Below are 15,969 nucleotides of genomic sequence, written 5' to 3' on the forward strand. Positions count from 1 at the left end.
CTTTTCTACAGCTTCTCACCTCCTTTACTTAAGAACTCATCCTAGGGCTCATTAAGCTATCTCCCTGGAGGAGCTCTGCTGCAGCAGATTGTTCTGTCTTCACACAGTGGTCACACTGACACACGTTAGGTTAATGGAAAAAACCTCTAGAAATAGAAACACATAGAAAAGATGTACAGAAACAGACCAGTGCTTGCTCTTTCTCAAAGTGATGTTCAGCAGCATGGTTGCTTGCTGCTGATTGTAAGGCAAAGGATGGGAATTACATTTGTGAAGTAGATTAGCTTCTACTTCAAGCACTAATTGGCTTTTTGAAGACAAATCTTGTAATACTGATGTCTACACACAAGTCTGTTTCCTAACCATGCAGTTTTTGATAGTGAAAATACCGAGGTGAGCAGCTTTGAAAAGGGAAAGAAAAGGAAAATGCAATTACTTCTAGGAACTCACTGTTCTCACATCTGCTTAGTTATTGTTAATTGTATGTTTGCTTGGTTGCCTCATTGTTAACCAGAGCACCATCAGCATTCATGCCACACTGTACAGCATCAGAACTGAAGAGCTTACGCTTTATCCCAGATCCAGCACAATGCACAAAAGCAACAGCTGACGGACCAGATTGCATGAAAGCCTTTTTGTAGAGATAGCAGGGGAAGGTTGTGTGACAAAAGGAAGAAAGCAAAGTATTGCAGGGGAGGAAAGGCTTTAAGCTAACATTATCAAGTGCTTCCAGACCCAGCAAATCCCAGGGAGCTCAGGTCTCTTCTCTCAAAAGAATGATTTTGCAAGTATTCCAGAACTCCTTTGCTGGCTCAGCTTACTCTGCAATTTGCTCACACCCAGTGTCTCACTGGAAAAGCACTAATGAAAGCATTATTAAGGGTTTAATTCTAGCTGTGCCGAGCAATGTCAGGCACTAGAAAAGAAAGGGTCATAGGCAGGTGGGCATCTGATGCTAGACAACCTGTAGGACAGCCACCACAGGTCAGGGAGGCCAAGTTGCACTTGTACATTGAATCTGAGATTGCTTCAGACAATGTTTAGTATGTGGGAAGGGCTCTGTTTCCCTGCAGAGTCTTCACCCCCCTCAGAGAAAACGGAACCAAACACAATGAAAGTAAAGTAAACCACTGACAGCTTAATTCACAGAGACTGTGAGGCTGCAGCTTCCAGAACCTCACTGGGATTCACCTCTTCCCACAAGGCTCCTTTGAACAAGCTCCACAGAAAATACTGAGATAAGTGGTAGTCAGTGGAAGGTGTAACTGCAGTATTGAACTGCCTTCAGGCTTATGAAAGGTATTTTTGCTTTTTCAGACTTTTCAACTGTGAATCCCCTCCTGAAGTCACACCACTACAGAAACCACCCATCACACTCTCTGTTAGATTTATCACTCACTTGCAGTCCCCATGCCCCAGGAACCAATGGAGACCTGAGCTCATGTCTGAAGAGGAGGAAGCAGCTGCCAAGCCAGCCTGGGATCAGCCTCTGAACACCACCAGCTGCAGCCTCGCATACATATTTCCCCTTTTACTATATGAAAGGAATTGAGTCTACCTTCTGAGACATGACAGATCTGATCTCCCATTAAAAGAATTTATGTAAGAAAAGCACATCAAGCATTACTTAACATAAAGAGGCAGACAGGAAAAAGCTGGAAAGACCAAAGCACTATTGCTGAGCTGTTTTTACCTTATTCAACTAGTACTGGTCCTGCCTGAAACAGAGTAGTAGATGAATACAAAATTAACTCTGATTTCAACACTATGCCTGTTTTTGTCTTTCATATTGAAGGAATTAAAATCTGGGTCCCCTGTATCACAGGGGAAGGTCACATTGCTAAACTCCTACACATATGCCTTCCCTGCCCTAATAAAGAAAATCTGTTGCATGACAGTACTGAAAAAAATATTTATTCAATGTAATTAATGTACAAAGTGGCAGAAGACCTTACAGTAAGCAGGGGAACATCCTTCAGAAATGTGAAGGGTAGGAAAATCCTCACAATTTAAATGGAAATAAGAGGTTAAGGTAATATAAGCCCCAAAGTGCAGCTGAAATCTTCTTTGAGAACCTTTCATTTCCATGTTACAAACCCTACAACCCCCCTAGGAAGAAAGTACAGTCACCATGGGCCACATCCAATTTTGTGTTAGTCATCTAAAGCAAATGAGCTTGTTGCTGCTGTACATTTTAAAATGTTCTCAGCTGCACTAAATGCTACAAATCCTCCCCATTTGATCTGAGGATTCCTCCATTCTGTGACATCTCATCGCACCCACAAACAACTGACTGTCACATCGCATCTCATCACATCACTGGCAATGCACGTGAGAAGAAACCTTGTCATTAACATTGCAGCCTAACAAATCCCACCCTTATAAAGGTGCACTTGCTCCTCAAAGGCAGCACTTGCTGTGAGCTAACAGCTATGCTGTGCTTTGCTAAAGTATTTCCCAGCTACTTGAAGCCAGAGCATATACAATAAAAGCTGAAAATGCAAGCAAAAATATACTTTCTCAATTTTTCATACCTGCTTATTATAAATAGTAATGTTACTGAGCCGTTCCAATGGGTATAATCAGTTCCTTGGCATAACTAAGATTATATTAAGATCTGTGCTGGCCCTTACCTCATCATTTCCTGGACTTCAAGGTTTGAGTTATATTCAGCATTTTGACAAGGCAAAGGTATTAGTCAAGTTTACTAGGGAGGGACAGATACCACCGTCTATTTTATGCTTTTTAAAAGCTCCTACATCTATGCTTTTGAAAGCCACTATAGGGAAAAGAGACACCTAAAATATTATATGTGTTGGCAGCAACCTGAATTTTGCTCCGTTCCCTGCTTGACTTCCAGTGTCACATAAGGACACAGCTCCTGACTTCCCATCCTCCCCTTTTAGCTGGCGTGGACCGGCACTCCACGGAGGGAGGCAGCTGGCATCACACAGTGCTGCAGCACCTGGTCCCCAGCTATGGCTGTGCCCTGACACGGCAGCCAGAACTGCAGGAGATTACTTTTATCTCCCCCACAAACACTTTGGCATCCTGATCTCAAACCACCAATATTAATATAAATAACAAACAGAGCTTATGTCTTTGGGTCACAGAAAGTTCCTTCATTAAATCTGCTACCTTCTATATATTTCAGTTATGCCTATCTGCAAGGTGATTGAATCAACACAAAGGGGAAACTTCTTCAAAAACAAGAGTCAAAGGCCTTGGGGTACAATTAAAAGACATCCATTATTCTAGCATTATTCTATACTACTCTAGAGTAGTATAGAGTAAAAGTTACGGAAATAATAATAAATCTTCAAGTAGAACTACATATTTTGCAAAACATAGATGCAGGACACCCAGACAGATAAAAAGTAATGTTTATGTTCAGCCATACTTTGGCACAGGGAGATGGGAAGTGGGGTTACGGTCAGTTCATCAAGTGCTGCTTCTGCCACTGCTCAGGGAGAGGAGTCCTTCCTTGGCTCCAGGGTGGGGCCCCTCACACACAGAGAGTTCTCTGCAAACTTCTCCAGTGTGATTCATTCTTCCACATGATGCCGTTCTTCAAGAGCAGCCTGTTCCAGTGTGGATCCACAAGTCCTACCAGAAAACCTGCTCCAGCATGGGCTCCTCTCTCCACAGGTGTACAGGTGCCTGCAGGATCCTGCTCCAGCATGAGCCTCTCAGAGGTTCACAGCCCTCTCTTAGGGATTCACCTGCTCTGGTCTGGGTCTTCTCCAGGGGCTGCAGGTTGAGCTTTGCATCCCCAGGGTCCTCCATGGGCTACAGGGGCACAGCTGCCTCACCATGGTCTGCAGGGGAGTCAGCTCTGGCACCTGAAGCACCTCTTTCCCTCTTCCTCCTCCTTCTGCACTGACCTTGGTGTCTGCAGGGCAGTTCCTCTGACATGTTCTCACCATGCTCTTCTCTGGCCCCCATTACAACTGTGCAGTAACTTTCCTCTCTTTTTCAGATATGCTATCACAGAGGCATTACTATCATTCCTGTTTGGCTCAGCCTTGGCCAGCAGCATGTCCATCTTGCAGCCAGCTGGCATTGGCTCTACCCAACATGGGGAAAGCTTCTGGCAGCTTCTCACAGAAGTTCTTACCTACAGCTACCCCTGTAGCCCCCCTTCTACCAAAACCAAAATATCACCCAAACCACATGCACAACAATTGCAGACACAGGAAAAGAGAGCTATTAAAGAAAAAAAGGAAACTACCAGGAAAATGGTAACAGAAGGAAGGTTATCAAGAGTCAAACACTTGTTTTAACCAGCAAAGAACAGAAGAACAAAGTTGATGTACAATGCTGCCACACTCTGCCCAACGTGTATGCCTTTCTAATACACTCATCAATATGGCATCAGCTTAATTAACTCTTTTTAAATTAAGTAACAGCAGTGTTATGCTGACACATGGCCAAAAGAGCTTTTTAAAATACACACTGCTGGGGAGTGCAAGTTCAAGAGTTTGTTGAGAGGTCAGGTATGACATTATCTGCAGATGGTGTTTATCGTACAAATTGAACTTCCTTTGCCAGGTGGACATGAAAATTTAATGATCTTGCTGGCAAGTGGACAAAAGCTCATGTGTAACTGGTTTATGATTTTGCAACTCTACTAGGACAATTCACGACTGCAGCAGCTCTCACATGCATGCTGGACCTTAAGTGAGAAAGAAAGCCAGTCCACTGTCCATTTCTTTCTTGTTTTCCAGTCGCACCTTCTCAACACTAAAAATACAATCCTGTCCCACCACTTCATGAGCAAATTGCTCATAATCTCACTCCACTGTCCTCAGCATGCCAGGGCACAGACACAGCAGGTCCCAGTATTGATGGTGGTTCCTGAAGCAGGTGAATGGGACTCAGGCAGCAGTTACACAGGTACTATCTGAAATCTGATCTCACTTCTCTTGCTGAGGCACACAAAATACAGCAAAAATAAAGTGCTGCTCTTACATACAAAGTGCTGCTGAACATATGCAGTGATGGTATGTTTTCAGTCAATTAAACTGTTACAATACATTAAAACAAAGCAAGAGAGAGTTGTGATTGTTGAATTTGTAGCATCAGAGCAAGAAATAAATTACCTGTTCTTTTATCTGTACAGCAAAAGCCTTGATTTTGGATTAAACAGAAGTCCTTTATTTCAGGTTGGTTCAGTGCACCACATAAATCAAGTAATCTTTTCTAGGCTGCATTTTAAGCTTCTTAAATAGGAAAAAAAAAAAGCAGCTTTTAAGTGAATGGCTGAAATGCAATAAATATTTGGGTAAGGCAGAAGTGGGTAGTTGGATGTGAAAGCAATTCCATAAGAGAGAAAAATCACATTTGCTGCAAATGCACCCAGATAATTCTGTAGCTTCAGTTCCCTGGCTCAGGCAGGGATCATGCCACAGGCAAGTGGCAGCTCTGAAAGCTGGACCATAAGGAACAATTAATTGGGACTGCAAATGCTGTCAGCCTGAGGTTTGGGCAAAGATAATGACAAAGATAACAGTCAAGCACTGTGGAACTTCACACTACTTTAAACAGTTAATTTAGCACATATCAAGGGGTTTGGAATCCTTCAAGCTCACTGCCTTCTCCCAGTTTTCTTTAGCACGTCATTTGGATTTGCAAGGTTTAACTTGTACCTGGTGCTCAATCCACCTCTGGTATCTGTATTCCAAATCTCAGAGTCAGAAAGATACACCAGATATGATGCACCTTCCCATTTAATATGTCCTATACCTGTTGTCCCCACCATGGAAAGACAGATATTAAAGCATGTGTAAGAAACTACAGAACTTCCTTAGCAAAAAGATACAAATTCTTCAGGCATTATAAATGAATGCTCCTTGGCAATTGCTGCAAAACTAATCCCTACCTTCTCCAGAATGTTTAATAACAGAAATAATTCCTGAGTACAACCTTGAAAACACAATCTGAATATCAACTACTGCCTTGATATTTTCATAAAGCCACAGAAAGCCTGAAATGACTAAAGGTAAGGCTACAGTCTGTGCTTGCAGAGACTTGACCTGGAAACCTAAACACCAAAAAGTTAATTACATGACAACATTGTGTTCTGGTAGTGACATCTTGTCTTCTGTAAGCCTTGTTCAATATTCCAATACACAAGCCTTCCACAGTTATTACAGAAACTCCACAGTTACTACAGAAATTTAAAACAACAAATGTATGAAGCAGTCATCTTTGCAGTAAAAATAAATTTTGAAACAGCAAGGTACTGTGGGAAGAATATTCTGCAGAAGAAATATGCAGTACTACACTAAAATAATTTAGCCAGTCAGCAAAGATGCTGATTAGCAGCTTCCAGTCCTTACTTCAGTTTTCATGACAGATGTTTTTAGAATTAGACCCTTAAGAATAAGACAGCCTCCTCCAAAAAGCAAGCTGGGACTAAATGATCCCTCTCTGCCTATGCAGTGGAGTGTCTCGGCAGCCTCTTTATCACTACACCATCAAATAATTACCTAGATACTCTGTGAGGGGATTATCTACACAAAATGGCTACAGATTTTTCTGGAAGTCATATTACTACACCCTCTCTTACCAAAAACCCACCCTAGTTCTCTAAAAACAAGTGGATTAATCCTGAGAAGAGTTAGTAATTATTTCATTTATCTTTCAATCTCACTTGATTAATTAGATAGGCTTTAAAGAACCAAAAAGACACAGATTAAACATTTAATCAACAATTCCTTGCTAATTCTATTTAGCAGATTTTTGAACTGGAGCAATGCACTGAATATTGGCAAGCCATAACAGTTACATGCTTTCCCAACACAGCTCGCTAGTATAATTCCCTCTGCATCTCTCCCATATCTTCTTTCTCACTGAGAGCTTCTCATGTTCCTGCCCTACGCAGAGAAATAATAAGGCAATTAGATATTGCAGCAGTTGCTACTTCAGACCTTCAACAGCACAAAGTGAGACTTCGAAAGTGAAAATGCTGCAAAACCAATGAAAGTATGGATTTGTATTACATAACTGTGGTGATGGTCTATGCAAACCACTATGGCATCATAAAAGCAAACCCTCCCAAATGTTTGCTCTTTCTGAAAATCCTTTAGTCACAGATATTCACTTGACAGATGACTAAATGGCAACTACTAAAGAACATAAAAATGAAGACAAAATAGTTTAAAGATAGTCTGGGGGAACTGCATGCCTTATGCTTATCTTAGATACAGTTGCTAAAAGATGCTCTGCAATTCCAAGTTTCAAAAGGCAAAAAGAAGACTGTGAACACTAATAATCTTTCCTGCTTATCAGCTTTAATCCATAACCTTTTCTACAAGAAAGCAATGGAAAGAAGTAGGTCCTATTTTAACAAGCCCACCAGAAAGTCACCCCACTCGAATTCTTTCCCTTGATTTAAAAACACTCCACCAATTAAAATCACAAAACAGTATACCTTCTTTATTTGAGGTTTAAATAAATTAAAATGATCCCCAAGAAGCAAAACAACAAAAAATCCTATCAAGACTCCCAAGCACAGTGTGTTCCAGGCACACAAAATCACAGTGTCAAAGGAGTAGGCTTGATGCCATCCTAAGAAATTTCACTAACACAAAAGCTTGCTTTTCTCACAGCTCTTCTCAAATTGCTTTACAGAGACTATATGGACTTTTATTTATAGTTACTGAATTATTTTGTAACACTCTTAGTGCATCCATTTTCCCCCCACTTACCACAAAAGCTAAGAATCAAACTTTACATAAAGTAGCCCGGAAAAATCTCTCATGTCTCCCTAGCACATATTGCCTTTACCCTCTACCTTTGCTATCCTCCAGTCAGACTTTCCAGGATCAGGGTAAAAAGGATCAGGGTAAAAATCAGATCAAGTAAATAGACTCCTAATTACAGAAGTATGTTTTTAAAATAAGAGTTAACATTCTTCTGAGTTGCCTGGGAAACCTGAGGGCACTTCCCAAAGGGCAGCAAGGGGATCTAAACAATGAGAATTGTATTCTTCAAAGGAGGCCTTAAAATAGCCATTTTTAATGTGACACTATCACGCTTTCTCACATCACCCAGAAGCAAATGAAATGTGGAAGAACAAATGACAAAGTCACACTTTCATCTATAAGCCCAAAACACTTGGCTGATGATAAAGTTCTGAAAAGTGAATCCTGAATCTAAAAAATGAAATATGTAGCAACAACAAGGGTTAGAGGGAGAGTTGGAACACTGAGACATCAGTGCAGAAATTGCTAAATGGACATGAGTCATTTTAAGAGGAATGTGGTCTCTAGGAATGAACAGGAACTTAAAGTGTGGATAATCACCACATATTGCCCAAATATTGGGATATTCAATGTAAGAGGAACCTCCAAAATCAACAAAGTCAACTCAAAAAGGCTGCAAGATTACCAATTCTAAAGGAAGCCATTCCAGGGAAGAAGCACAAAAATAACGCTGTTACTAGAAAAAGATCCCTTGGATAACCAATAATAGGCAGACACAAAGAACTGCATGTCCCCCAAAAAAGAGCATCTCATCAGAAGCAAAGTCTGCACTGAGAAAAATCAAGAAAAGGCCTACCAGCAGCATGACGGAGCTCAGAAAGGCAGCAGAGAAGACCCTCTGGGAGAGTGCCCTGGCAAGACCCAGATTAAAACTGGTCTAGACATGATTGTGTAAGAACAACCAGAGAAGTAAAAGAGGGTCTATTCCTTAAACACTTCCCTGATCTAAGGAGAAGGGCTAAAAAAGGGCCAGAAAGGTCATTAGTTTGAGAGAGGGATAATAAAAAGAATGAAACACAGGGAAAGACTGCTGCTAATACCCTGCAAGGGAAGTAGCACACTCTCAATCAAGACAAGGTAGGTAAGGTCCTCCCAAAGTCTCCTGCAGGTCATGTCTGCTGTCACACCAGCTGCCATCCACACAGACTTTCAATCTCATTCTGGACCAAATCTCCCAGGAGTCAGTTACAGATGGAGGCTCACACAGCAGACCTTGATTAGGGGGTTTCAATCGAATTTGTTACCTCAGGCTTGACACTTTCTCACCCATGACTTCACAGAAGCCAGAGAGAAAAAAGCATGCTATGAAAAGCCACATTTCTTCTAAAAGGGATAAATGAAGCTGGGTATTGGAAACCGCAGAAAGACATTTTCTGCAGCAGGAATGAAAAATTGAATTAGACAGCATATCACAAGGCAAGAAATAAGGGCACAAAAAAAGCATGACTGATTAAACTCCACTAGCAGTATTAAAAGAAGTAAGATGAGCTTTTTTATTTTGTTTTCTCCTTCCCAGTCATTTTTCAATAAACTGACAGGAAAGAAAATTATTTGGCCAAACCACAAAGTGAATCTGCCTCATTTTCTAGGATGACACTTCTTTAGGCTGCCATGCAATGCCCACATCCCCACCACGATGCTGGGGATGGGCAGCACCATGCAGGAGGACTTGGTGGAGATGAGGATAGGGCTGGCCAGAGGGCTCAGGCAGCCAGGCCCTGTGTGCTGCACACACACATTGGGGGGCCCTTCTCAATCTGCAGTGTGACATAAAAGCTGTGTGGGCCAAACAACAATCCTTGCTTCCATCTTGTGCCTAAGCATCCAAGTGAGCTGAGCAGTTTCAGAAAACAGCAGAAAAAGTAAATTAAAAGGTCTTAGGCAGGAGAGACAAACCTTTACAATTACACAGACAGCAATAAAGACTGTCCTGCCCTGTCCACAGGTGCTGCCTTGGACATGTTTAACACCCGCTGTGTGCACACTGGCGAGGAGCAGCATGGTTTTACAAAGGTTGTTGAAACACACACAGGGCTCAGATCACAATTTAAGAACACATAGAGCCTAGAGAATAAAGCAGATAGTTACACTGGGGAGCTCTAATTCCCCTGAAGTGTGCAGTATAAACTCTAAAAATGGCAGGAATCAGCCAGAGCCATAAAGTTGGAATGATGTCCCATCACTCAAGAGGCAGCGCCTGGATCCTCCTAACTACCTGCAGATGACAACAGCAATCTATGGGCTACTGCGCTATTTCTCCTCCCCTGCTAATGACCAATATCTTATTAACACTCTCTTCTTCTAATTCCCAGTTATGACTACATTTGAATTATCCTGGTGTCAGTGGGTCCCAGGCACCTCAGTTACCATACAATTATTTTCAGAGCAGTTTTCATCTTGTCATAGCAGTTGGGCCTTACCCATGAAGCAGGTTTAAGCTATTCTTTAGAGGCTGCCAAAGCCTCTGTACACAAGCAAGTGAATGCCAAAATAATGCTCACAGAAATATTACTCATGCTAGAAATCTGAAATGTTACATGAGTCTTTCCTTCCTAAAAAAGAAACTAGAGCTATTTGGATTCTGCTCAAGCAAACACTTTCAACAACAGATATGCCTTTTGGACTAAAGTAAAAATTTCTGTCAGGAAAGATCCAGCGATATTTTACCAGATTCTCTGATGAAAAAGACCACCTGGAGGTAAAGGTGTTTGATTATAAATTTTTAGTCAAATTTAAATGACAGTATTCCTCAGAAATTGAAAAAGTGGAGCCTTTTTCAAAGAGGAAATATTATTTTTTAAAATTATGTGCACACTTTCATGCAGCATATGCAAACCATGTTTATAACTTTGGCTTCCCATATCTTTATTTTCATCATGTATGTTTAACAAAACCATAGAACGCAGAACAAAATTCTCCCAGACAAAATTCAGGAGTCTCTTAAGGCAGGAACATTTCAATCACATTTTCTGCTAATCTCTACTGCTGATACACAAAGGGGAGGAGGGGCTTCCCAACAGTGGCTGAGCTTGGCATCTAAAACGTCAAAAAACACAAGGAACACCTCAGCTGCCTGAATTCAGCTGACTGGAAAGGAACAGCATTTTTTGACATCAGTCATGAGAGATGCAATATTCAAGCTGTTCTAATATTTTATGATGGACTTGATGTATCAGGTTTCTGCAGCTCACAGCACTAAAGAACTTAAAATACAACGTAACATCACACTAGCAACCCTTCACAAGACACAGGGTAACAAGACACGCTTTGAAATTCAGCTGTCTCTGCACGCAGTGCTACCAAGGCTGCATTTGCACTTCCTACACAATTTCTGACTAAAGCAAAGAGAGATCACATACTCAGTTGAAATCACTGGTGATTCAATTATAATGGAATATTGCCACTTTGTCAGGATACCATGCTAATTTCAAACAAAAAAATACTGACTGTTGTGGTTTCTTAAATTATCACAGTGACTGTGACCTAAGTTCTCCAGATATGATGCATGTCTGCAGAGATTTGTTTGGGAGGGAGAGGAAGAGCACAACGATATAACTCAAAAAGGCATAAATGAGATAGATAACATTAAAATTCTACATTGATGCAGTAACCTGCTGCTTCTCCTCTTTACTTTTTAATATAGAATATTAATTATATTGATGGAGATCTAAAACCAACTTCAGATCACTGATGTCATGTTCAGACTACCTGGACTAGAAGCAGGCACATTTTCAGCAAACTGTAACAGATCCCACAAATATGCCTAAGAGTGTGACCAATTATTGCCAAAATTAAAATTTCGCTTACTATGTTTTTATTTACAATCATTGTCTCTTTCACACATATGCAAATTCATGCCGATTTAAATTATTGGGGTTTCCTCAGTCTATATATTTGCTTTTTGTTTATGAATATGAATCATTAGAACACAAAACAGGACTGGAATATAACACCTAATAACAGACCATGGACACAGCAGAAGTTCTTATACACACAACTTTAAGCAAAATAGGAATCTATTTAACATAAGAATTTACTATTTGATTTATTCTTACTAAAACTACCAAATCACAACAGAGTAATAATTTCTTACTGACTACAGAATCCAGGAAGTAGGAAGCTGAAGCCACCAAGGTTAACAAGTTCAAGCAGTTTACAGATTTGTTTCATACAATTTTGCATAAATCTGGAAGGAAGAGGAACACAGAGGTCCAGCCTGCAGGGCTCCAAGTCTTCACTAAGAGCTTGGGTTGCTTTGGATCAGAGACAAAAATAAAACTGGAGGCTAAAGAGGAAGACTGAAAATTGCAATTTGGAAGGCAATGTTTACAGTGAAAGTAGGTTGAGATCCACACAACGCCTGCTTACACCCAGGGAAATGGAGTTATTTTGGGAACATGGGTCATTCCAATGCACAGTAACCCTGATGTGGATGATTACCCTTCAGAGACCTACAAGGTTAACTATACTGCTCCTTGGAGTGATACAGAGAGGAAGAGTTCTTTCTTGTAGTCCTTCAGTAGCACATGACAGGGCTGAAATATGAAAGAGCTAACAAGGACTCAGGAAGACATGCTCTGGAAGCTGATCCAGTGCAAAATTAGACACTTGAAAGCTGTGGCTTCAAGGGAAACTGAGGGTATTTAACATCTCCCTCGAGCCAAAAGGAGTAGATTGTAATCTCACCCCTATGGTTCTTTGCATCTCCTAGAGACTTAACTCCTCCCTTACACTGGCTCCAGCCAATATTATATGACCTTACAAGTCACTCTAGTTAACTGTAAAAACAGAAAAATCCAGGCTCCCTGTTGCTTTTCAGTGAGATAATTGACTCATACAGGCATCTTCACTGGTGCTTGGCAAACCAGAGGTAAGAAGTGAGTTGAGAATATGTAACAGGGACACCCTCCTCCCTTATCCAAGGAAACTGTTCAGACACTCTGTCCTCAAGATGCCACAGCTCAGTATAACCTCATCTCAAAACCAACAGACTGGAATATATAAGTGCTTCTCACACTTTATATTATCAAATTTGTGGAGCTATCTGGTAATACATGTGTGTGTGTGTGTGTGTGTGTGTGTATGTGTGTGTGTGCATATATATATATATATATGTTGTGGTGTGTTTTTAGCTTCCGGGTCCCTTTCTCAGGTGTGCCAATATTCCCTTCTCCCTTCCCCCTCGCCCCTTGCTGAGTGTGCCCTGTCAATCAGGCTAACATACCAGCAAGGCGTCGTGTGGTTGGTCGATTTCAAAGGATGCTCCTCAGGCCTGGGGGACATTGGCCCGTATACGTGTCCCTAGTCCCTTGAGACCCTGCCCCTTTCACCTGGTTGGTAGCTCACCTGTCCCCTCCCCTTCCCCTGTCCCCGAGCTTAAAAGGTTAATCAGACCTTGCGGCCTCCATTCTGGTTGGAGCAGTTGCCCCGGCTCAGACCTCTGTAATAGAATAAACATCTGGATATAACCCTCCAGCAGAATCCTCTCCTTTTTCTCTTCACCATCGCCAGAAGCTCTCTCTCCTGAGGTAAACGGAGTTCCTGACAAGCCTGAGCACTCGTTCAGTGCTCTGCTGCAATCTCCAGCAGCCAAGGTATCTCTGGGGTGAATTACACTACAGTGCTGGCTTTGGCCCAGCAGCGAGGGTCAGAACTGGCCCAGGCACCATCTAACTGGTAATATTGGGATTCTTATTCCAATATATATATGTGTATATATATATATATATATATATATATATATATATATATATATATAAATAGTAGTGAAGATCAGAAATTATGCATCAAACTCAAAAACCACAAAGGCCAGCCTATCCAAATTGGGAATTAGTCATTTTGCAGATGAAAGCAGAATGGACAATTCCAGTGCATTTGTACTCTTTTCCTCAAATTCTTTGAAACTTAAATACTTCTCTACGGTGAATTAACAGCTCAGGGTATTAGCAAGTATCAGAATGGGTCTAGACCTGTATTTTCTAAAATCTGTCTTATCTAAGTTTTCCATTATCTAGACTATCTCTCTTTATAATCATGCAGCACATTTTATCAGCTGCAGACAGGACTGTTCAACAGAAAGGATGTAAGATTGCATGGTACAAGTGGTCTAAAACATAGACACATGCTGATAAGAAAAAATTCACTTACCCAGGATAAGATAGTTTTATCTCCCAAGGGCAAAAAAAAGACAACAAACCAAACCCAAAACAAATTTAAAAACCTAGAATGAAGTAAATCCCTGCAAAAAGACAACTTCAGAAAGAAAGCATCAACTCAAATTCATGCTTTGCTGATGTCATTTAAATTTCTACTAAAATCAAAGAGTGGCAAATTTGAATTGTAGACTACATCTACAAATTCTCTTCCTGAAAGAATGTAAATACACAAAATTCAATCCCAAATGAAAATTGGTAAAACACCCCCAATAGCAGCCCATAAATACAAGGCAAATAACACAAGATCTTGAGCCCATTTCTGGCAGTGCTTACTTAACCAGATGTCAAATGTACCATGTCAAAAATAAGAACAGCCTTCTTAAAGGCAGGCAATGTGAGACTTTTAAAATCATAAGCAGAAACTTGTAGTAACAAACCCCCAGGGCTCTAAAAATGGGAAGTGATGTAGGACTGCATTGGAATTCTAAAATAGCCAACTGATTTGCAGGAGATTTTAAATATACACACACACACACACATATATATATACACACACATATACATATGAGACCAAAATGTATACAGTTTAGAAAAGTGATGTATGCCATACAGCAAGCACTTGAAGCTGTGAGAATGTGGCGTCCCACCCTTAAGGAGAAGGGAGAACCCAAGATTCGTAGACGTTCGTGGTTGAAAGGAATGGCAAAAGTCAGAGGTTCTGCAAAAGCTTATAGAGTTTTATTAATAATTTACACACTTGGCAAGGACATTGTTATTCAAGTCCCTGACCTCCCAGCATAAGCCCACAGCAGTGGGTTTTGGATAAGGGGTAGGGTGAAAGGGAAGAAAGAGAGAGACATGAATTAAAGAGTGTGAGAGAGAAAGAAAGGAAGAAAGAGAATTAGAGAGATCACCTGTTCTAGCCCCAGCACTGATCCAGCTGGAGTATCCAGGGTCCTGGGCTGCACACATGCCCAGGCTTTGTGGGGAATACCTTTTCATAGATATGTTTACCCTGTTCTGGAGGTAAGCTTCTCACTTTCTATGCAAATTAGTTATCATGCACAGTTCTTTCTTCTCCATCTTTCTGGAAACAGGTGGAGGCTTGAAGGGTCTTTGATGGTCATAATCTATAGTGCATGTCCATTTCTCAATCTCATTGCTGCACTTGCCCTGTACTGTGTTGTGCTTTTTCTGTTGTGTCAGAACAAGGACATCTGTCCCAGAAAAGTGCTGCTCTACCTCCATATGGGCCCCTATTCCACCCACATCCTGTTCTTTCTCACAGTGTGTTATTACCAACAATTCTTGGTGGGTTCCATGGATATCCAGCTATCAGTTTTTGAACCACAAACATTTTAGTCCCTTATCTTTTAGGCTTCTACAGAGAACTCACTCATTTGGCTACTGACTCTTCTCTGATGATGTGTAGCAATGTTACAGTCATATGAATGAAAAGTGCTTTGTGAGCCTGGACTCTGCAATAATTCATGAATATGTGAATCCCATGTTGCTACATCCTATCTGGCTCTACACAATAAAAAATGCTACTATGTCCTGAAGCTCCCTTATTTCAAACAGAGGCATCTTGTGCACCCAAATGTTCCTCCTGATAAAATTAAAAGCCCAAATCCTTGTACAGAGTAAATGATTTCCAAAGAAGCTCATGTGCTGTGCTCTGATGTTCTGAAACCTATTTTTGAAAAAGTTTACTGCAGAAAACTAAAGTCTTTACACCTTCCTCCACTTCTCCTTTTTGAAAGGTGAAACAACTGAAAAGTTGGTCATAGTGTAGCTACATCTATGCAGAGACTAGATTATTTTCTGTTGCTTTGACTTCCTATATGTTCCATTAAATACAACTTGTAGAATCAAATAAACATAAATTATCACAGGAACACACACACCAAAAGCTATTCAATAACATTTCATTTCATCTCTTACTAAGTGTTCCATGGAACATATTTAACACCTTAAAATGTAATACTAAGCATGCCTACATATTTCACAGAAATACAGAAAACACACTGCTAAAATGAAAGAAG

The 15,969-nt window shown here is 40.8% G+C and overlaps 1 protein-coding gene across 7 annotated transcripts in view; it reads right to left on the reverse strand.

The window, feature by feature from the left end:
* Positions 1-15,969, reverse strand: part of ECHDC1 (ethylmalonyl-CoA decarboxylase 1) — a 44,512-nt gene that overhangs the window by 5,441 nt on the left and 23,102 nt on the right. The gene's annotated exons all lie outside the window — the stretch shown is intronic.

Source organism: Zonotrichia leucophrys, chromosome 3 (genome assembly GCF_028769735.1).
Source record: "Zonotrichia leucophrys gambelii isolate GWCS_2022_RI chromosome 3, RI_Zleu_2.0, whole genome shotgun sequence".
Classification (NCBI taxonomy): domain Eukaryota; kingdom Metazoa; phylum Chordata; class Aves; order Passeriformes; family Passerellidae; genus Zonotrichia; species Zonotrichia leucophrys.